This window comes from Meleagris gallopavo, chromosome 3 (genome assembly GCF_905368555.1).
Source record: "Meleagris gallopavo chromosome 3, MGAL_WU_HG_1.1, whole genome shotgun sequence".
NCBI classification, from domain to species: Eukaryota; Metazoa; Chordata; class Aves; order Galliformes; family Phasianidae; genus Meleagris; species Meleagris gallopavo.
In genome coordinates, this window is record NC_139406.1 from 45,667,537 (window position 1) to 45,684,843 (window position 17,307).

The window sequence follows — 17,307 nt, forward strand, 5'->3', positions numbered from 1 at the left end:
TTTATTTCTGTTTTGGTGATGATGCTGAGTAAAATAGGGCCACATTTTAAAAGCCCCACATTTTAAAAGTTCATCATTGGAAATTAAAAAGCTGATATCTTCCCCCCTCCCCAGTAAGAATCCCGCAGGTAAATCAAAGCCAGACCTTGTCAGCACCCAGCTTGCTGGTTTCGAATTCCCAGGCACTCTTCCCTATCCACACGGGCTGGTTGCAACCGCAGCAGCCAAACTCGCCTACGGAGCAGAAATCGCTTCGCTGAACCACGAACTGCGCAGTTGCTCGGACGCAGGTGGGGATCCCGATGCCCGGCTGTGACCCTCCCTTGCTGCTAGAGAGCGGCACCCCGCGCTCCCACTCGCAGCCAGCAGCCAGCTTTTACCGCTTTCCGCGGCGTGGACTTTTTTTTTTTTTTTTTTTCTGTGCCTTTCCTTTTTCCCTCCCTCTCTCCGGAGCAGCCTGCACAGACAGCCCTGATTTGCTGCGGAGCGGCGGAGGCTCGCTCAGGGCAGAGCCGGGCTGCGCTGCCGCTCGCTGCTGACGCGTGGCCGCCGCCGGGAGCAGCCCCAGCCCGCTGCTACTGCTGCCGCCCCCAGGTACCGTCCCGACCCCGCTACGCGCCGTGCCCCTCCGCTAAGGGGAAGCGGAGGGTATGCCCTAGAGAGGGGTGTTACAGATTGCACCCCTTTTTTTTTTTTTTTTTTTTTTTTAAATATATACCGGTTTATATAGACATATGCAGAGCTTGTTCCTAGGAGCCATTTTTGAAGTCAGCAACCGCGGAGGCCCCGGGGGTGCCCAGGGGAGAGGCAGCGAGCGGTGCCCCCGCGCAGGACGGGGAGCGGGAAGGGGCGGGCGACGGTTCGGAGCGGGGAGCGCGGCGGTGCGAGGGGGGCTGCCAAGGGGCCGTGCGACCCGTTTTATTGATTTATTATTTTTTTTACAGCGATTGCCATTTTTATAGCAAACTTCACCACTCACCCGCTCATCTCCTTCTCCACCCGGCCTTGTGTTGGCGAGGGGGGACTGTTTCCCTCCCTGCTTCATCCCCCCCCCCCCCCCCGGGCCGTGGCTTCTGCAATGCGGTGGGTGTGGTTATTGCACGGAGCACAGCGCGGCTCCGGACCGCTGCAGTGCCAGCGCCGCCCCCCCACCTTCCTCCCCCTCCGGCCCCCTCCTGGCCGGCAGCTGCGGGCCCCCCTCGGGGGTTGGCTGCGCCCGGCGGAGCCGCTCCTTGCGGGGACATCGCTCGTAGAGCTAGGGGTGGGCTCCCAGGTGCGTGGCGGGGCAGCGGCGGTGCCCGCGCAGGGCTTCGGGAGGGAGGAAAGAGACAGCCGAAGGTGTGCCCGTCGGGATGCTTGGCATCGCTGATGTGATAATTTTCTCGCTGCGGATGGGTTTGGCTTCGGAGACCCAGACTGGGGATGGAGAGGGGTGCTCTCTCCTTAGGGTTTCATTCAAAGAGCTGAAACTTTACCAGGTACAGAGACGCTGGAAAACTCCTGCCTCGTCATCATTACAAGTAGCAAAGAGTATCCAACGTAGCTTTGCAGTTTTCTGATTTTTGTTTTGGCTCTGTTAGTAGAGGAGGTCACTTAGGATGATGCTCAGAGGTTTGAGCACTGCTTTGCAGTGGTTGTATTTGAGGTGGTGTAATTACTGCTTGGTCAACTGGTTACCTACTGCAGCAAACCTGCTTTAGCAGAACTTTAAATTGGATGATCTCCAGAGGTCCCTTCCAGCTTCTACAATTCTGTGATTCTCTGATTTGCTGAGCTCTATGTGAATGTCAGTTGTAAGTTGAAGGGAAAGTGCCCACTTTGTTCATCTGAAATCTTTGCAGTCAAAATAACTGCAAGTCACAGGACTGCTTTCCAAACATGAGGTGTGCCCCGTGTACATCTGTGGTTCTACAGTATAGCAGTCTGAATGCCAGCTCATTCCTTTAACTTTTAATAATTCCAGCAATTTCTATGTCAATAGAAAGCTAAAAGATTTGTGTATGTGTAATATATTATGTATATAAATGTGAATATAATTAAGTCTCAAAGCAACTAAGCAAAATACATTTTTGACCACTAAACATTGGTCAGATTTGATCAGGCTTACGCTTTACCTCTAAAACTCTGGCAATGAGTCCTTTGTGGTGTAGGAAAGGCGAGGACCACCCTGCTGCATCAGGATGCGATGACATCGCCGGTCCTGCCGCACCTCTTCGTGCACTCCTGTGCACAGATGGATGAACGCTGCTCTCTGTAGGCTGGAAACTTTCAGCTCCTGTGCTGGGATGAGCCCTGCATGGCAGTATGGGAGAGGAGAGTCCAGGAACACTGCACTGGGGTGAAAGCTGTGGGACTGCTGGCACTGGATCAGGAAGGCTCCCGGAGCCTTCACCATGCCACAGATCTGCTCGCTGCAGAGGAAAATTATCATCCCCAGTGAATTGGATGGCATTAAGCATCCATTGCCTTTGTGTCATCTGATGGGAGCCTGCTTCTGCGGTGGGCAGGTTCAGCCTCTGGGGGGAGGAGGAGGAGGAGGAGGGCTGGGGGCCGCAGGGTGGGGCAGGGCTGTGCCTCTCTTCTGAGGAACTGCAGCAGAGCTGAAGGGCTCTAATTTTAGTTTGGGTTTTCTTCTCTCTTCTAAGAAGGAGCAAGAGAAAGCGAAGCTGCAACTTACGTAATTTGTGAATTAAACTGGGTGAGGTCTTTTTCTGTCTGTAGGGGATGGCAAAAAGCTGCTGTTTGCAGGGTTTTATTTGAAGGCTGTGGGTTTCTTATATGTAATGTGAGCTTGGGCTTTGGGTTTGACCCACGGCAGCATGCTATCACCTATGTTTTGTTATCTCTCTTGTCTGGTGCAGCGAGTTCTTTGGGGGCTGTGCATGGTGGGTTCCTTAACCTGTCAAATGTCACTTGGGTGTATGTATTTCGGGTGTGATGTGAAGTTCACAGTAACTTGTTGAAATGTGTTAAACGTGTTATGCACAGCGGGCGGCATTCAGGCTTGCTTCATGGAAATCTCACGTAGCAGTAAATGGCTGGCTGTTGTCTCAGAGAAGACATCAAACCATTTAGGAGTGCTTATAAAAGATTACTTGGGGCTCATGAGATGAAGCCCTTATTTCTTGAGCTCCAGCATTTTCAACGTGAAAGCCTTGATAACTGTTTCCTACATTGAAATACCCCTGGTGTGGCTGGGGATGTTGTGCCTGAGCGTCCGATTTGTCATATAGCCAACTGTGGAGGCAGGATTGCAGAGACTGAACGCTCAGAGTGTTTTGTTCAGAGTTAATCTCTGTCTAATCAAGTGAAAATAAACGAGTCTATGTAAGTGAAAAATAAGATCGCTGTCTGATAAACTGAAAATATGTTTATTCTGATGGATTACGATGGATTGTTTTTATTTGGTGCAAAAATTAGACAGGGATTATTTCACTTTGTAGTAGCTCTCTTAATTTTTAATCTCCGGTATTTGCCATTTCTAGCGATGGGCTAGTGGTCCAGGGCGACATGTGGATACGGAGCTCTTACTCTTCCCTTTGCTAGTTGGAAACACCCAAAGAGAAATGCATGTTTTCTTTGGTAAGGTCTCCGGCCAGTGAACTGAACAGCACCAGCAGCGGAGAGGAGGAGCATAACCACTTGTGTTAGCTTCAGGAAGAGAAATCCCACAGGCTCTCTGCTCTTGTCCCACCCTTACCCATAGCTGTCACTGCAAGCAGCAGTGCGGAGGGAACTCGGGCGGGTTGCTGGGAACTGAATATGTGTATAAAAGCTGAAATGGGTCAGGATTTGGGACAACTGAGTTAACGCAAGACAGTGTGCCATGTAGACAGCAAGCTCAGGGTCTCCTGCACCCTTTCCTGAATAATTGGTGCAATACAGTTTGAGTAATGTTCAGCTTTTTGGCTCTGGGGGAAAATGCCAGCTTTACTTTTTATGTGATTTAATTTGACAATGTCAGCAGAGCTGTTTGTTTTTTCAAGTAAAATGAATAAAAGCTAAAAAGAAATTGTTAGTTTCCTAAATCACTTATGGATCTAGTTGTATCCTGCAGGACACAGCGTATGAATAGGCCATACATAAATAAAAGCTTAAAAGGTGCATACCAATTAAAAAGAGGAGGAAAACCCTTTTTTACATGGATCCCTTCCATTTTTACCCTGTTCTTTACAGACCTTGGAAGTACTTTGTGTATCACAGACAGAGAACCCCTTTCAGCTGCTGTTCTACCTATCAGAACCCATCTGTTGGCAAGCCAAGGAACAAAGGCAGCACTGAAATGTGTGTGAGGATCCCCTACCAGATGTGGGATCCTGCTGAGGAAAGCCTTTAGCTTAGAGGCTTAAAGAAGAATGTGGAAGACGGGAGACTGGGAGCGTGTGTGGGGCAAAGAGTGAAAGAAATTGAAAGCATCTGTGGATATAAAGAAAAAAAAATTGGAGTAGGGAGAGTGTAAAGAGAAGAGTTAGTGAGATGCAGTGTTGGGTATATGCGGGTGCATCTGTTTGTATGCAGTATGTGTTTTCTGATGAATGTGGTGGAAATAGCAAGTCATCGCAGTGCCTTAATGGGCCATAGGGAAGAATGCACACCCCCCCAGCCCCACTCCCCAGCATGGCTCCTGCCTCCCCTCTCTTCCCACTTCCCCTTCCTATGGCTGCTCTCACTAGCGAGTGCCCCTTCTTTTGGGTCCCCATGGCACTGCTGGTGGCAGCTGAGCTGCATCCCTGGTGGAAGTCACCTTGTTTACTCCTCATCAGTCTGAGGGCGATTATGTCTTAACGCCTCCTGGTTTCCTAGGACATACCAGCTGCAAATAAAATCTCATTTAATAAGCCAGTAGATGTAAACAAGCTGTGGAAAAAAAATGCTCCTCCAGACCTAGGAAACATATGTTTATGCTAGCTGAGAGACCTGTTCTTGTATCCTGACTTGCACAGGGTAATGTCTTTGTGCATCTTCCCTTGATAATTGGTAACCTTGCCTACGAAATGAGGCTTGATCCGGTGTAGACAGTGGCATTGTGACCTGACCCTACAAATTGTAGCTGCGATCAGGAAGCTGTAATCTCTTGGAGGGCCCTGGAGATGATTACTTCACCGCATCTGCTGAATTCATCTCTATTTTTTCTCCATTGAGTTACAGCTGTTGCAGAGCAGCGTTTTGGGGCATGCAGTGCTCAGCCTCTGTGCTGTGTGGGTGCTATGGTACCTGAATGTGTGCATCTGGGCAGACAAAACCATTGATGTATAGAAGTGCTTGCATTAAGCAACGTGGTATTTCTACTTTTTTCCTAGTAGTTGATGCTTAACCTTATGGCATTAGCAAATACAAGGTTTGGCTTGAAGAACAGAAAAGTGTAATCTTAACAATAATTTAAAAAAAAGAAAAAAAAAGTGATATACTTTCTGTTTTCCTAGATAGTTTTGGTAGCTCAGGCACTGGTTGCACAGATTAAGTGGTTTCCATGGGGAATTTGGCAGCTGTGTTGGTCAGAGAGGCACAGGGATGAGATGACTGGGAGGAAGACAGGGTGGTGGCTCTGCCTATGGTCAGCCCAAATGAGGAGTAAAATATGGGTTTCAGTCCCATTTTAGAGATTGGCATTACATGGATCTGCCTCTTACTGAGTAGTTTTCTATAATAGGTAACTACATTTGCCATTTTATTTTTCAGTATGTTTCCAATTTAACCATTTATCTCAGCAGGCAAATGCCAGAGGAAAATCTTTGAAGAAAATGTAGAATGGCAAGCCCAGTTGCAGAGTTTAAAGATGGACTAAGATTATTGTTTGTTTTGTGTGTGTGTGTGTATGTGTTGGAACCTACATTTTCCCTTTCTTCTCTCTTGGATCATTCCAGAATACCGAAAGTTTTGGTTAATTATATATGCTTAAAGGAAAACACTGTAATGTAGTTTTCATGTACTGGAGCATTATTCTGGTACAGCTGGAGCTGGCAGCCTTTCATTCCCTTACCACCTCCTTTTCCTCCTAAAAATAGCAGCACACGACAGTGGGATTACAGGAGAGACAGAGGAACGTTTCCTGAGCAACAGTTTCTGCTGGATGGCAGCTGAAGCAGCACCCAGAGCGTGGAAGAGCCAGAGGAAGATAGGAGCAGGGAAAGACTCAAGTCAGAAAGAGGCAGAACTGGGGTGGAAGGGATGGGGGAGGTGGGTGGGAAGCATTCTGTACTGACAGCGGGATATGCTGTGCTGCCTGGGGAATCGGGGGACACCTCACCACGTAAATCATTTAGAGGTTGCTGAGACAGAGCACTCAGCAGCACAGCGCAGGGAGCAAATGCACAGCGTGGATGGGAGGTATGGGCAAGATGACCTAATTTCCATTTCTGATTTCTATGATTTATTAAAGAGTTTTGCAAGCATTCTCTTAGCAGGCTTAGAGATGGAATTTGAGGCATGGCAATTAGAAGTCCTTTAATTGTGTGCCAGCATGCTGTCAGGGTTTGATCACTTATTTGCAGCAACAGTAGGAACCCTCCATGGCAGCAAGGAGTGGTGGCTGCTGAACTCTACCAGGTGTTAGTCCTGGTGCTGGCAATCAGTTGGCTTCTGATTTGGGTCCTGTCCTCAGTATCACTTGTACTGTGACCATCTCTTTCTCGAGAATACTTAAATATGTCCAACTAGGCTTTCTGTCTGCATAAATTTTGTCCTTGCTTGCATTTGTACATAATTAAATTGCTAATTCAGTAACAATTAACAGTCATTCATTTCATTACTGTTATGCTGAAATACTGTTACTACTAATTTTCTTTGACAAACCATCCTTTCTCATATGTATTGGAGATGAGGTACTTTACTTAGACTCATATCAATTATGAAGCAGGAATATTGTTCTTTGCAGCTTCTCTACTAATATGGTGGGGCAGAGAAGTAAAGCCAGTCCTTTTCTCAGCCTGAGGGGACAATGATTGAATTGAATAAAGGATGCTGAAGTAAAGAATGAAAAAGCTTCTTCTCTTTAATTTTTTTTGTTTTTGTTTTTTTTTTTTTTTTACCATCTTCCCACTGCTTCACTACTGGAATGGACATAAGATGTCTCTTTCCAGTATATGGCAAATTGCTTGATTTTGGGGGTTACCTCTAAAGTCAGGATAGTTGTAGTTCCTACATTGTATGGGCCAGAGGAGTACTAGCAGCTTATGTAGAAGGAGTATCAGTATTAAAACTAGAGGCTGTATTGCTCCTCACTACAAGAAAGACATGGAGGCCCAGGAGCGTCCAGAGAAGGGCAGTGAAACTGTGAAGGGTCTGGAGCACAAGTCTTATGAGAAGCTGCTGAGGGAACTGGGATTGTTCAGTCTGGAGAAGAGAAGGCTCAGGGGAGACCTTATTGCTCTCTACAATTACTTGAAAGGAGATTGTGGTGAGGTAGGAGTCAACCTCTTGTCCCAGGTTACAGTGATAGGATGAGAGGGGAATGGCCTCAAGTCGTGTTAGGGAAGATTGGATATTAGAAAAAATTTCTTCTCAGAAGGAGCAGTGCTGCAGTGGCACAGGGTGCCCAGGGAGGTGGTGGGGTCACCATCTCTGGAGGTGCTCAAGATCCATGTGGATGTGGCACTGAGGGATGTGGTCAGTAGGCATGGTAGGGATGGGCTGATGACTGGATGACTGTAGCGGTCTTTCCAACTTCAGTGATTCTGTGGAAGCAGTCTGCCTAGTTCTGTACTTGCTCCTTCTCAAGCTCCAGTTTTGTTTTTACGTATCTCCTGTGCAGACATAATTGTGTTTTCCCTAGATCTCTGTTGTTGTGAATCCCCTCTGATTGCCTGTGTTTTGTGCTTCCCGTTGTCTGAAGCAACTCTCTCTTAACTCTTGCTGGCATTTTTCTATCTAATAGCAAGGTAGCTGGTATGAAACGACATGTTCCCAGTGACCTTCTGATCCTCAGATGTTGTTTTGAAGAACACAATCATTGTAGTTGCTTCCTTCTTCTGACCAGTCTGTGGAAATCGATACAAATGTATCCCTGTAATCTTGTAAGAATTCTTGTGCTTTTTTCCAAAGTAAAATGTTCTGACATGCAATAAGTGATGCAGTAACAAACCAGAATGTATATTATAAAGCTACATCATTCTCTAGCTTCCAAACAGTTACAAGGAGATAAAATAGATACGTTTTGTTCACTAAAAAAATGTTTTGCTACATTCCTTTAAGTGGTCCCAGGGCTATTGCTGTTCCTACTGGGCAGAACTGAGTTTGCTTCCTTGGTAGTGTCCTCTGAGCTTGTGATGATGTGCTAAGAAGAAGAATCTCTGTGACATGGAACTTGGCACACAAACCAAGGTCTCAGCCAAGGAAATGCATTGTCTGTTAATTTTCTAAACAAAACTAGTTCAGTTGAACGTGAATGCTTTTGCCTGTTTTGTATCTCGTTTCCACTGGCTGTATTTTGATTTTTTTAATGTTGATATGATAAGCAATTATTTCTGCATAAGTGGAATTTTTTTTTTTATAAAAAAAAAAAACCACAACAACTCATGGTTAAATATTTTTTATTTAAATGTTGGCTGCTGAGCCTGAAACAATCTGTCCAGAAATTCAGAAGGGGTAGCACAAACATTAATGAGTGTCTGAATAAGTGTTTGAATGATAAACAGGATTATTTCCTACTTAAAAGCATTCCAACTGGAGAAGTTGGCTGCACCAAGGCTGTTCTTTGACTAGGACACGTTTAAGCTCAACATCTTGAGACTCTCAAGAGAGGAATCTTGCTTTCTAGTGGTATTTGGCCTTTGTTTTAAAATGATGTACTCCAAGCTACTATTCTGAAATTATTATCCGTTTAAGAAACTCAGTGGAAATTTTTGAAACTTGTATTTCTTTCTGAACTCTAGTTAATGCTCCATAGGGAAATTATTTATCAAGAATACTACAGAGATACAAAATTAGTACTGAAGTGCAGATTTAACATCACTTAAGATAGCAGCTCTCAATATGTATGTATCTTCTGGAAAGGGTGTAGAGCGGCAGGACAGGTTTTTTCTGTTACTCCTGAAGAATTTGTTAGTGCCATTGATGGTAGTGAAGGGGCCCTGCAGTCTGTTACAATGTCCCTCATTGCAAGGAGAAGGCAACTGTTTGAAAACTTAGCAGGAGCTTGGAATACATGCAGCCTCCCATGGAAAAAGGAAGGAGGGACTGACAGCTGGTGAGGCTTCCACTCAGGCATGGGTAAAAGATTCCTGGACCTCCTTAGTCTTCCCTGCTAATGCTCCTTTTGCTTTTTTGAAGTGCAAAAGAAACCCTCTACTTTGTTCCTGTCTCCTTCCTGCTGCAGTTCCTTCTTCCCCACCTCCAGGAGTCCCTGCGTCAGATCTTCCTGTGGGTAAATGCTGCTTGATCCTTTGTTGTAGACACCATGAACATTAAGAATTCAGCTTGTCAGGTGAAAATTTAAATTGCAGCAGACACACCTCTTGTAGAGTTATCCTGCGATTAAAATTGTCAGTTCAAGTGAAATGTTGTTTTTGTGGGCTTCTAGCCTTTCAAAGAATTAGTGTTTGAAGCTTAAACGTGCCATCTGCTTTCATCAAAATTCATCTTTAAAAATATGTTTCATGTAAGGAGGGAGGAAAGTTTCACCTGTAGTTCAGAGATAACTGAAAGTGTATTTGTTTCCACTTAAAATTTTGACCCTTGTTGCCTTGCCGCTAGGAGCAAGCCAGAGCTGTCCAAACTTTGAGTTTTCACACCTGTCTGGTGTGATCTCTTCACTGAGGAGTGATGCTCTTAGACTTAATGAAACCAGAATGATGTGTCTTTTGATAGTCTCCCCAAATAGTCATGAAGAAGCTGATAAAGGTTGAGAGATTATTGAAATATTTTGCAACAATAAAACTTTAAAGCACTTAGCAGAAAGTTGGGAAGAAAATTGGTAACCTTGAACAGAGGGTAACATTTAAGCCAAATGCATTCCTTTCCTGTGCCCCCCCTTGATTTAAACAGCAGAAAACTTTCTTCAAGGGCACAACCTTCATCTCTCGTGAAACCATCCTGCAGCTTCAGAAGCACGAAAGCTGCATCTGAAGGGCTGTGTTTATCTCTGCTGCATGAGGCAAAGTTCAACACCAAGGCACGTTGTGACTTCTAAACATGTTAAGAGGGGATGAGAGGTGGGCTGACCTACAGCAGTTCTGTATCGGCTGCTTCAGGGTTTTGTGCATTATTGGGGTTGCTGATGTTATGAATGGAGCCCGCTCACTGTTTTCTCTGCAGCCACAGTGCTACCACTGCAGACATTTCCCCACTCAGGAGCCAATAATAGCTGGAGATATGGGATCCTGCTTTTCAGAGCAGCGGGATCTGAGGTGCCTGGTGGTCCAGCCTTCAGGCTGAGCCTTAGGTTGTCCAGACATTTCAAGCCCTATTTCCACTGGGACTGAGTGTTTGTGGATATTCAGTGGGGTTTTTCTGTTGCAAATCCACAAGGCTTGTGGGCCATCACCCTCCTGAAGCAGGCTCCGAGCTGCTCTGCTTAGTTGTCCTAATGGTATGAAAATCTACAGGATTTGCTTCAGACATCTTCTCCCTTTCTTTTCCAACGGGCAAGACAGTATTTTTCTCATAAAATATGAAGTCCTCTTGAACGCTGCAACAACAGCATCAAGCAAAAAAGTTGCAGCAAAGTAGTCATTTACATAGATGGAAAGAGGATATTTTCAAGAGCATGGTGCTGATCCCAGTTCTCTTGTTGCCTTGAGTTCTCTCCAGAACTCTTGCAGTTCAAAGTAGGATGCTTGGTTTCTCACTCTGTGTATTCAGAAAGTCTCTGAATCTTAATTCTTTCATTGAAAGCTCTGGGCTTGGATCAAGCAGCTCTGTAAGCCCTGGTAGATACGCAGTGGTTGCCAGTGGATTTGCTGCACAAAACATCAGAGTGCTTGCAGCTTTCACCCCTCAGTCTCTTTGCAATCTACCTATTGGCACTATAAAAATGTTTTAAGTTTAATTACTTGGCTGTTTAATTTCCCTCATAAAAGATGAGACAACTTGTAAGTAAATGGAAGATTTTTGACCTAAAACCTATAAACGTAAGAAGCTTTGGTCCTAGCCTGTGGTCTTAGAAATTGGAAAAAGAGCTTTTTAGGGACTGCTTAGAAAGAAATGATGGATATTGGTGCCATCCCTGAGCATGGCAGCTGGAAAGTTTAATTATAGGCTGGAAATTCGGTTAGGGATTAGGGAAAGTGTTAGCAGAAGAAGTGAATGTTACTGACAGCTGTTTGCTGTAGGCCTCAGAGCGTGCATACGTAAAGAGCATAAAGTGCAGAGCCAGAAGTGTGGGGGCTTTGAGCACTCAGGCAGTCCAGGTTGCTAGTTTCTTGATACATGAGCTCAGACTCTGTGAAATCATTGTAAAGGTTTACAAGCATAAAGATGAAGACAAAAAAAATCCTGTTTGTTTTGGAGCCCTGTGCATGGACACCAGGGCCTGGTATAAACAAAGAGCAGAAAAAGAAGTGGAGGGGAAGGGGCATATCCACATTGAATGAGGGGTCTGGTGTAAGGAGACCTGTGCAATGAGGCATCAGATGCTAAGGACCTGATATCCCCACCCTATGTGTTTCTGGGCATGCTCTTTGCCCTGACTTTACTCCATTCCTAACTAGTATACAGCTAGCATCTGCTGAGACCTGCTTTGTTAGAAACCAGAGTGCAGGGGATGGGACCACCTGGAAATATGCTTCAGGCTCCTACTGCAATTGAAACAGTTTGGAAAACCTATGCTGCTGAGCACGGGGCTCACTGAACACACTGAGAATGGTGTTGCAGACATACAGGAGTAGTTGGAATGAGAAGTCTGCATCCTTTTTCCTTTAAAAGTAAGAAATATTTCTGCACCTACTTAGGGTATTCTAAGCAGGATTTTTGAAAAAAACTTCTCAGAAAGAGTGGTAAGGCATTGGAATGAGCTGCCCAGGAAGGTGGTAGTCATTGTCCCTGGAGATGTTCAATAACCATGCAGATCTAGCACTGAAGGACATGGTTTAGTGGGCAATATGGTGGTGAGTGGATGGTTGTACTAGATGATCTTAGAAGTTTTTTTTCAACATTAACAATTCCGTGATTCTACTTGTAAGTCCTGTTGTGAAGGTCAGCCACTGGTGCTGAGACCTGTAATGTTACATATGGCTTGAACAATTATAGCCAATGTAGTGTTAAAGATGAACTCGTCTTGCCTATGTTTATTTGTTTTGTTGTTGTTTTTTTTTTTCCGCAGGACCTGAGTTTTTTCATTCAAGTATATTTGATATGGTTTGAAAATAGCGCGATGTTTGTGGGTTTTTTTTTCCTATAGTACAGGTTTTTTACTATATACATTCTGTCTGAATGAGGAGGAGTTGGGAGGGATGTGTGCCAGACATAAGGTTGCTAGGTGCACACACGACTTAAGGGATCTGCTTTTTAACACACCACAGTTACCAGAAGGATCCTTCGAGAGGACAAAGAATGATTACAGAGCTAAGGAAAAAACCTTTTTATACTGAAGTGTGTTTAAAACAGGTATACAATAGTGACATTTCAGTGGATTTTCTGTTCGTTTGTGGAAGGATCATAATATACATGGAAAAGTTTGGATTTATCTCTATTGGCTGTGAATTTTAAGACTTTGTTTTATTCAATTGCAGTAACAGATATGTTCTACCATACAGGCTTCTGTGGCTTAATGTTGTACTGAACTGAGTGTTAAAGGAGTAAAATAAGGAATTGTTTTCCCCCAAAAATCAAGCTGATTGGAACATTTGGCATTATTTATAATACATTTAATAGATTTATGGTTGTGCATGATCTTCCTTGACAATTAGAAGCTTGTAGAGGATAAAAAATGTGTGTATGGATTAATAAGCGGCGAGTGTCCCATATGAAACATACAACACTGTAGCTGCATGATGGCAGTAATTCAGCCTTCCCAAGCATAATTCATTATGACTGATAATAATGTATGGCTGTGATATAGAAGATAGTCCAGCTGGCTTCTTAAAAAATAGCTGTGTGATATTAATACCAAACATTTGCAGCTCTTGTATGTTTTCTGATTGCAGCTCCAGCTCTTTTTGACAGTGCAGTTAAGTGGATTTGGTACCCTCATGTGAATGGGGGCAATGGGCTCCTGCTAGCACCTCGAGATGGGGTGGGCATGGGTGTTCTGGGGACTGCTGGTGTTGCTTTTCACTTCATGAGGGAGGAGAAATGTATTTACACGTCTTTCTTTTTTGGAGAGCTTATGTTCTTGGGGAGTTCTCTGGCAATGGAAAGAAAGCACTTCATGTGGTATTTAAAAAGCTGGACAAGAATTCACAGCAGGCGTTTCCTGTCTTCTGGAGCATGAGCAGGGGAGAAAAATAAAAAAAGAAGAGCAGCAACTTATAAAATATGGTTCCTGTTGGGACTGATGGAATATGCTTCAACCTGTTTAGTTACAGTTTTGTCAGCATGGGTTAAGCAACATTCTGAATTGCGAGTAACATAATACGGAAAAAAACCCACCATCTTTCTGAATAAAATGTGCTTTTGTGGGACCATAAAAGTTTGCAAATGGGATAAAACAGTGGAGAGCTTGGGTAGTGTTTTGGGAGTTCTGCCCTTTCTTGGATGCTTGCCTGTGAGTGTGTGAAGGAATCCTTAACTCGCTCAGTTTGCAAGCTGCTGACTTTTTTTCAGTTGATTTTTCTTCTCCTCAGCTTGGAAAACCCATTAATTACAGCTGTAATTCTGAGACTTAGATGCTTTTCAGGGCATATAGACCCCTGCTGTGTTTCTGGTCTTATTTAGCACTAGTGGATTAGATGAAAATCTCAGAACTCCACCCTGAAATCTTGCAATCTGCTTTCCTTCTTAAGAATATGTACATATCCAAGTCCACACTTGTATCTACTGAAGCCAGCTGGAACTAGCCTTTCTGTAAGTTTTCAGTCATCTGAATGCCAGCCATTGTCTAGCAATGGGTTTGCCACTTCCGTGAAGGGTTATCCTACAGCTGCCTATCAGCCACCTCTTGGTCTGTTTGTCCCAATGGACACCAGCTGCTGATACCAACAATGGAAAGAGCAGATGTTCTTGGTGATGTGACATAGATTTGAGTTTTCTTTCTTCTCAGCTCAGTGTGCTGCCGTCTCTGCAGAGGTTTGTATGGCACGGAACCACCTGCATGGCCACAATCCTGTGGGGCATTTGAACCTCCTATGCAGCCTCTTGAACTGCTCTTCTCTTTTCTCTCCAAATGTCACATCTGTTTCATTGTTCTCAAAACACCGCTTTTGCGCTGGATGAATGCAGTCAAAATTATGTAGTGATTCCACTTGCAGTGTCATTGATGCTCCACCTGCTTGAAATGCTTGGACAGTCTGAACAAAAGTTAAGCAATCAATACTGAAGCTGTTCTCAAAATGCAAGTTAAAAGAATCCTTAGTCGTCTTGTTTTCTGTTTTTTGTGAGCATTTTAAGATGCCTTGATTAACATGAAAACACAGTTTTTACTGACCATTTAGCTTTTGGTTCATCAGCAGTTGAACTAAGCATTTGCCAGCATATCAGAAGAGAGCTGACACTTCTGTTGCAAATAACTTCTACCCAAAAGCACTACTTGTGTTGAAACAGTTTGAGTTCTGGCTTGCAGCCATAGGTTCACCTAAGCATGCTACAGGAAGTGACAGGTAGACAGAAGTAATACATATTTTAATGTGCTTGACTCGGCTAGAGACTGTAAAATGGAATAGGCTTCCCTTTGCTTTGCTAGCAGATGTGAGATTACTCCCAATTTATTAATAAGTTATGGCACTGCCAGCACTGCCACTTGGGTCACCTTAATATCCCTGCAGCTCTTGAAATCAGATGAGAAACTGGAGTTCCTGAGGTTTCCTAAAGGTATTATCCACTCTTGTGAACCTACTATAGAGAAAATGTGCTGAGATATCAGCCCAGCCAAGCAGTTGTTAATAACACCTGCTGGGTACTGAGTGGGTATTTGTTAAGTGATTGCTTCAGCAAAGGATGGAAGCTAGAAATGAAAAACTAGAAATATTTCCTGTAAGTATCCCTAATACTTTGATAAATAAAAGAGTATCATAGCTTGACTGTATTTGAGATATGGGGAGCCACAGTTGTTGTAACATAAATCATGGGCACCCTGTCACTGAAACTAGATCATGTACATTAATGAATACACTACTTGTTGGAATGTCAGTCAGCACAAAAGAAATAACTTCTAAAATATAAAATGGAAAAAAATCCAATAGTAAATATCTGCCTAGTAGAATTCTTTTTTGCTTACTTTTTACTTAATATAATACAGGTAAGATAGCCTTCTTCCCCTTGGGAGATCTTCAGTCAAGAGAGAAAACAGTGTAGGATTATAAATAAATTGCAGGTTAAAACTAAGTTGATAGTGTTATAATGTTGTGAAGATGGTGAACTCTTTAATACCAGGAAGCATGAAAAATGTTGTCTTAAGACACTCTTTACAGTCTGTTCAGCACCACTGAGTTTGGTTGATCCTGAGTTGAAAGTAGGGCTTGAATACTGTTGCTCAGACCAGAGGTGAACTGATTGGAAAGAGAGGAGAGGAGGGAGAGTCTAAAAGAGGGCTAAAAATAGGACTTGCAAGAAGAGGCAGAGAGAGAGGAGTCCAAGGGGAGAACGGCAGCCGTTTGCAAGCTGCAGAGCCATTGCACACGTCCGCTATTGTTAGGGAAAGAAGTGGTGTGCTTACATTTCAAGTAGGAAGAATTAGATCAGACATTTGGGAAAATTTTCTTGAACAGTAAGGCGAGGGATTCAGTGTACATAATAAATTTCCTAGGGATAGGGATACTTTGTCATTATAAGACTTCAATATCAAGTGGCATGAATAGGGTGAGTTTAGAGAAGGCGCTTGGAAAGGAACCATGAAGCACTGACATCGGGATGCAGGACATTTTGAAGTGAAGAGCAGCGTAATTAAGATAGAGCAAGTATCTGATCTATTTATTTTGTTGGTGTCTTTTTATTACTTGCATGGCTGTCTCTCTAAAGTTTGGTGGCTACTGCTGAAGGAATATTTAATGCTGTTCTGCAGCTGGGAGGATTATTTGGTTTCTTGCTTCTGTGCAGATCTTGTTAAAAATGGTTTTATAAGTGTAAAGATAGATTTGTGTGGCCTCAGCTGTGCTGAAGCACATGCATATAGTGCAGGCTGCAGAGAGCAGAGTTGGTTGGACCCCAGCTGCAGGGCACTGCTTCCCCAGGGCATTAATGACATCTAGGAAGTGGGTTGGATTACTTCATTCATTTTTTAGTTTGAATGTAATAACTGTATGAATATTGGCATGGAGATCTCTGTCCTTGTGGAAAACAGACTGCAAAACAGGGGAAGGAGAGGCGAAATTTAACTCTGTCATTTATCTATCATCAACCATAGCTGCTACAATAAATTTTTGGCCACTCATTATGAAATGGGGAATAATTCTTTCTATTTTCTGCACATGTAGCAATTCCTGAGAAGATTGAATTGTACATTATTATGATATCAAAATTGATAAATTAATAAATCTATCAATAAATTCTTTCTTGGGCTAATTTTTCCCATGAGGCTGTTACCTTTTCCCCATGGCACTGTAGTGTAGAACATAAATAAGTTGAATTTTACATGCTATGATTTGGAGGGCGCAGAAAGAAATGGATTGGCATAAAACAGTCAGTAGATATAATGCACAGCAGTCCTTTGTCACATGCTCAGGGAATGTAGCATTGGCTACAACACAAAGCAGGAAGGATGGAAAAAGTCACTGTTTATGCACCTATTTCACTGGTTTGGGCACTTTCCTGATTAGCACAAGAGACAAGTTTGAAACGCAACACATAGAATAGACGTTTATTTATTAATTGTAATTAATATACGTTAATTTATTAATTCCTTAAATTAGGTAGATAGGAGCTACAAGAGGCTTTTTTTAACCTTAAAAGCACAGTCAAACATTAACCAAGGCTATGTAAAGAAAAAGGAAATGAGAAGGGAAATAATGTATATTGTAAAGTCATGTATTACTGAGTTAAGAAATATCAGCATCTAACTAAATTACTTTCATTTCTGGTTTCAAATGATCAACTTGACATTGAATCAATTTCTTTTTTGCTCAGTTTTTTTTTTTTTTTGTCTCTCTCAATTTCCATCGATCTAAAATGTGTAAAGAGCTTTCTTTCCTCTTTATGTTGCAAGAATTGGTTCATTTGTTCTCTCTCTCACTTTTGTGACTAAGCTGCATCACTAATATCTTCTTCCTTTCCACCTCCTTT

At 43.3% G+C, this 17,307-nt stretch overlaps 1 protein-coding gene across 1 annotated transcript in view; it reads left to right on the forward strand.

Annotated features, from left to right (window-relative positions):
* Nucleotides 1–453: 453 nt before the first annotated feature.
* EPB41L3 (erythrocyte membrane protein band 4.1 like 3) overlaps nt 454–17,307 on the forward strand; it is a 93,022-nt gene continuing 76,168 nt past the window's right edge. The window contains 1 exon segment of the mRNA XM_085220817.1: nt 454–594. The gene's annotated coding sequence lies outside the window, so the exon portion shown is untranslated.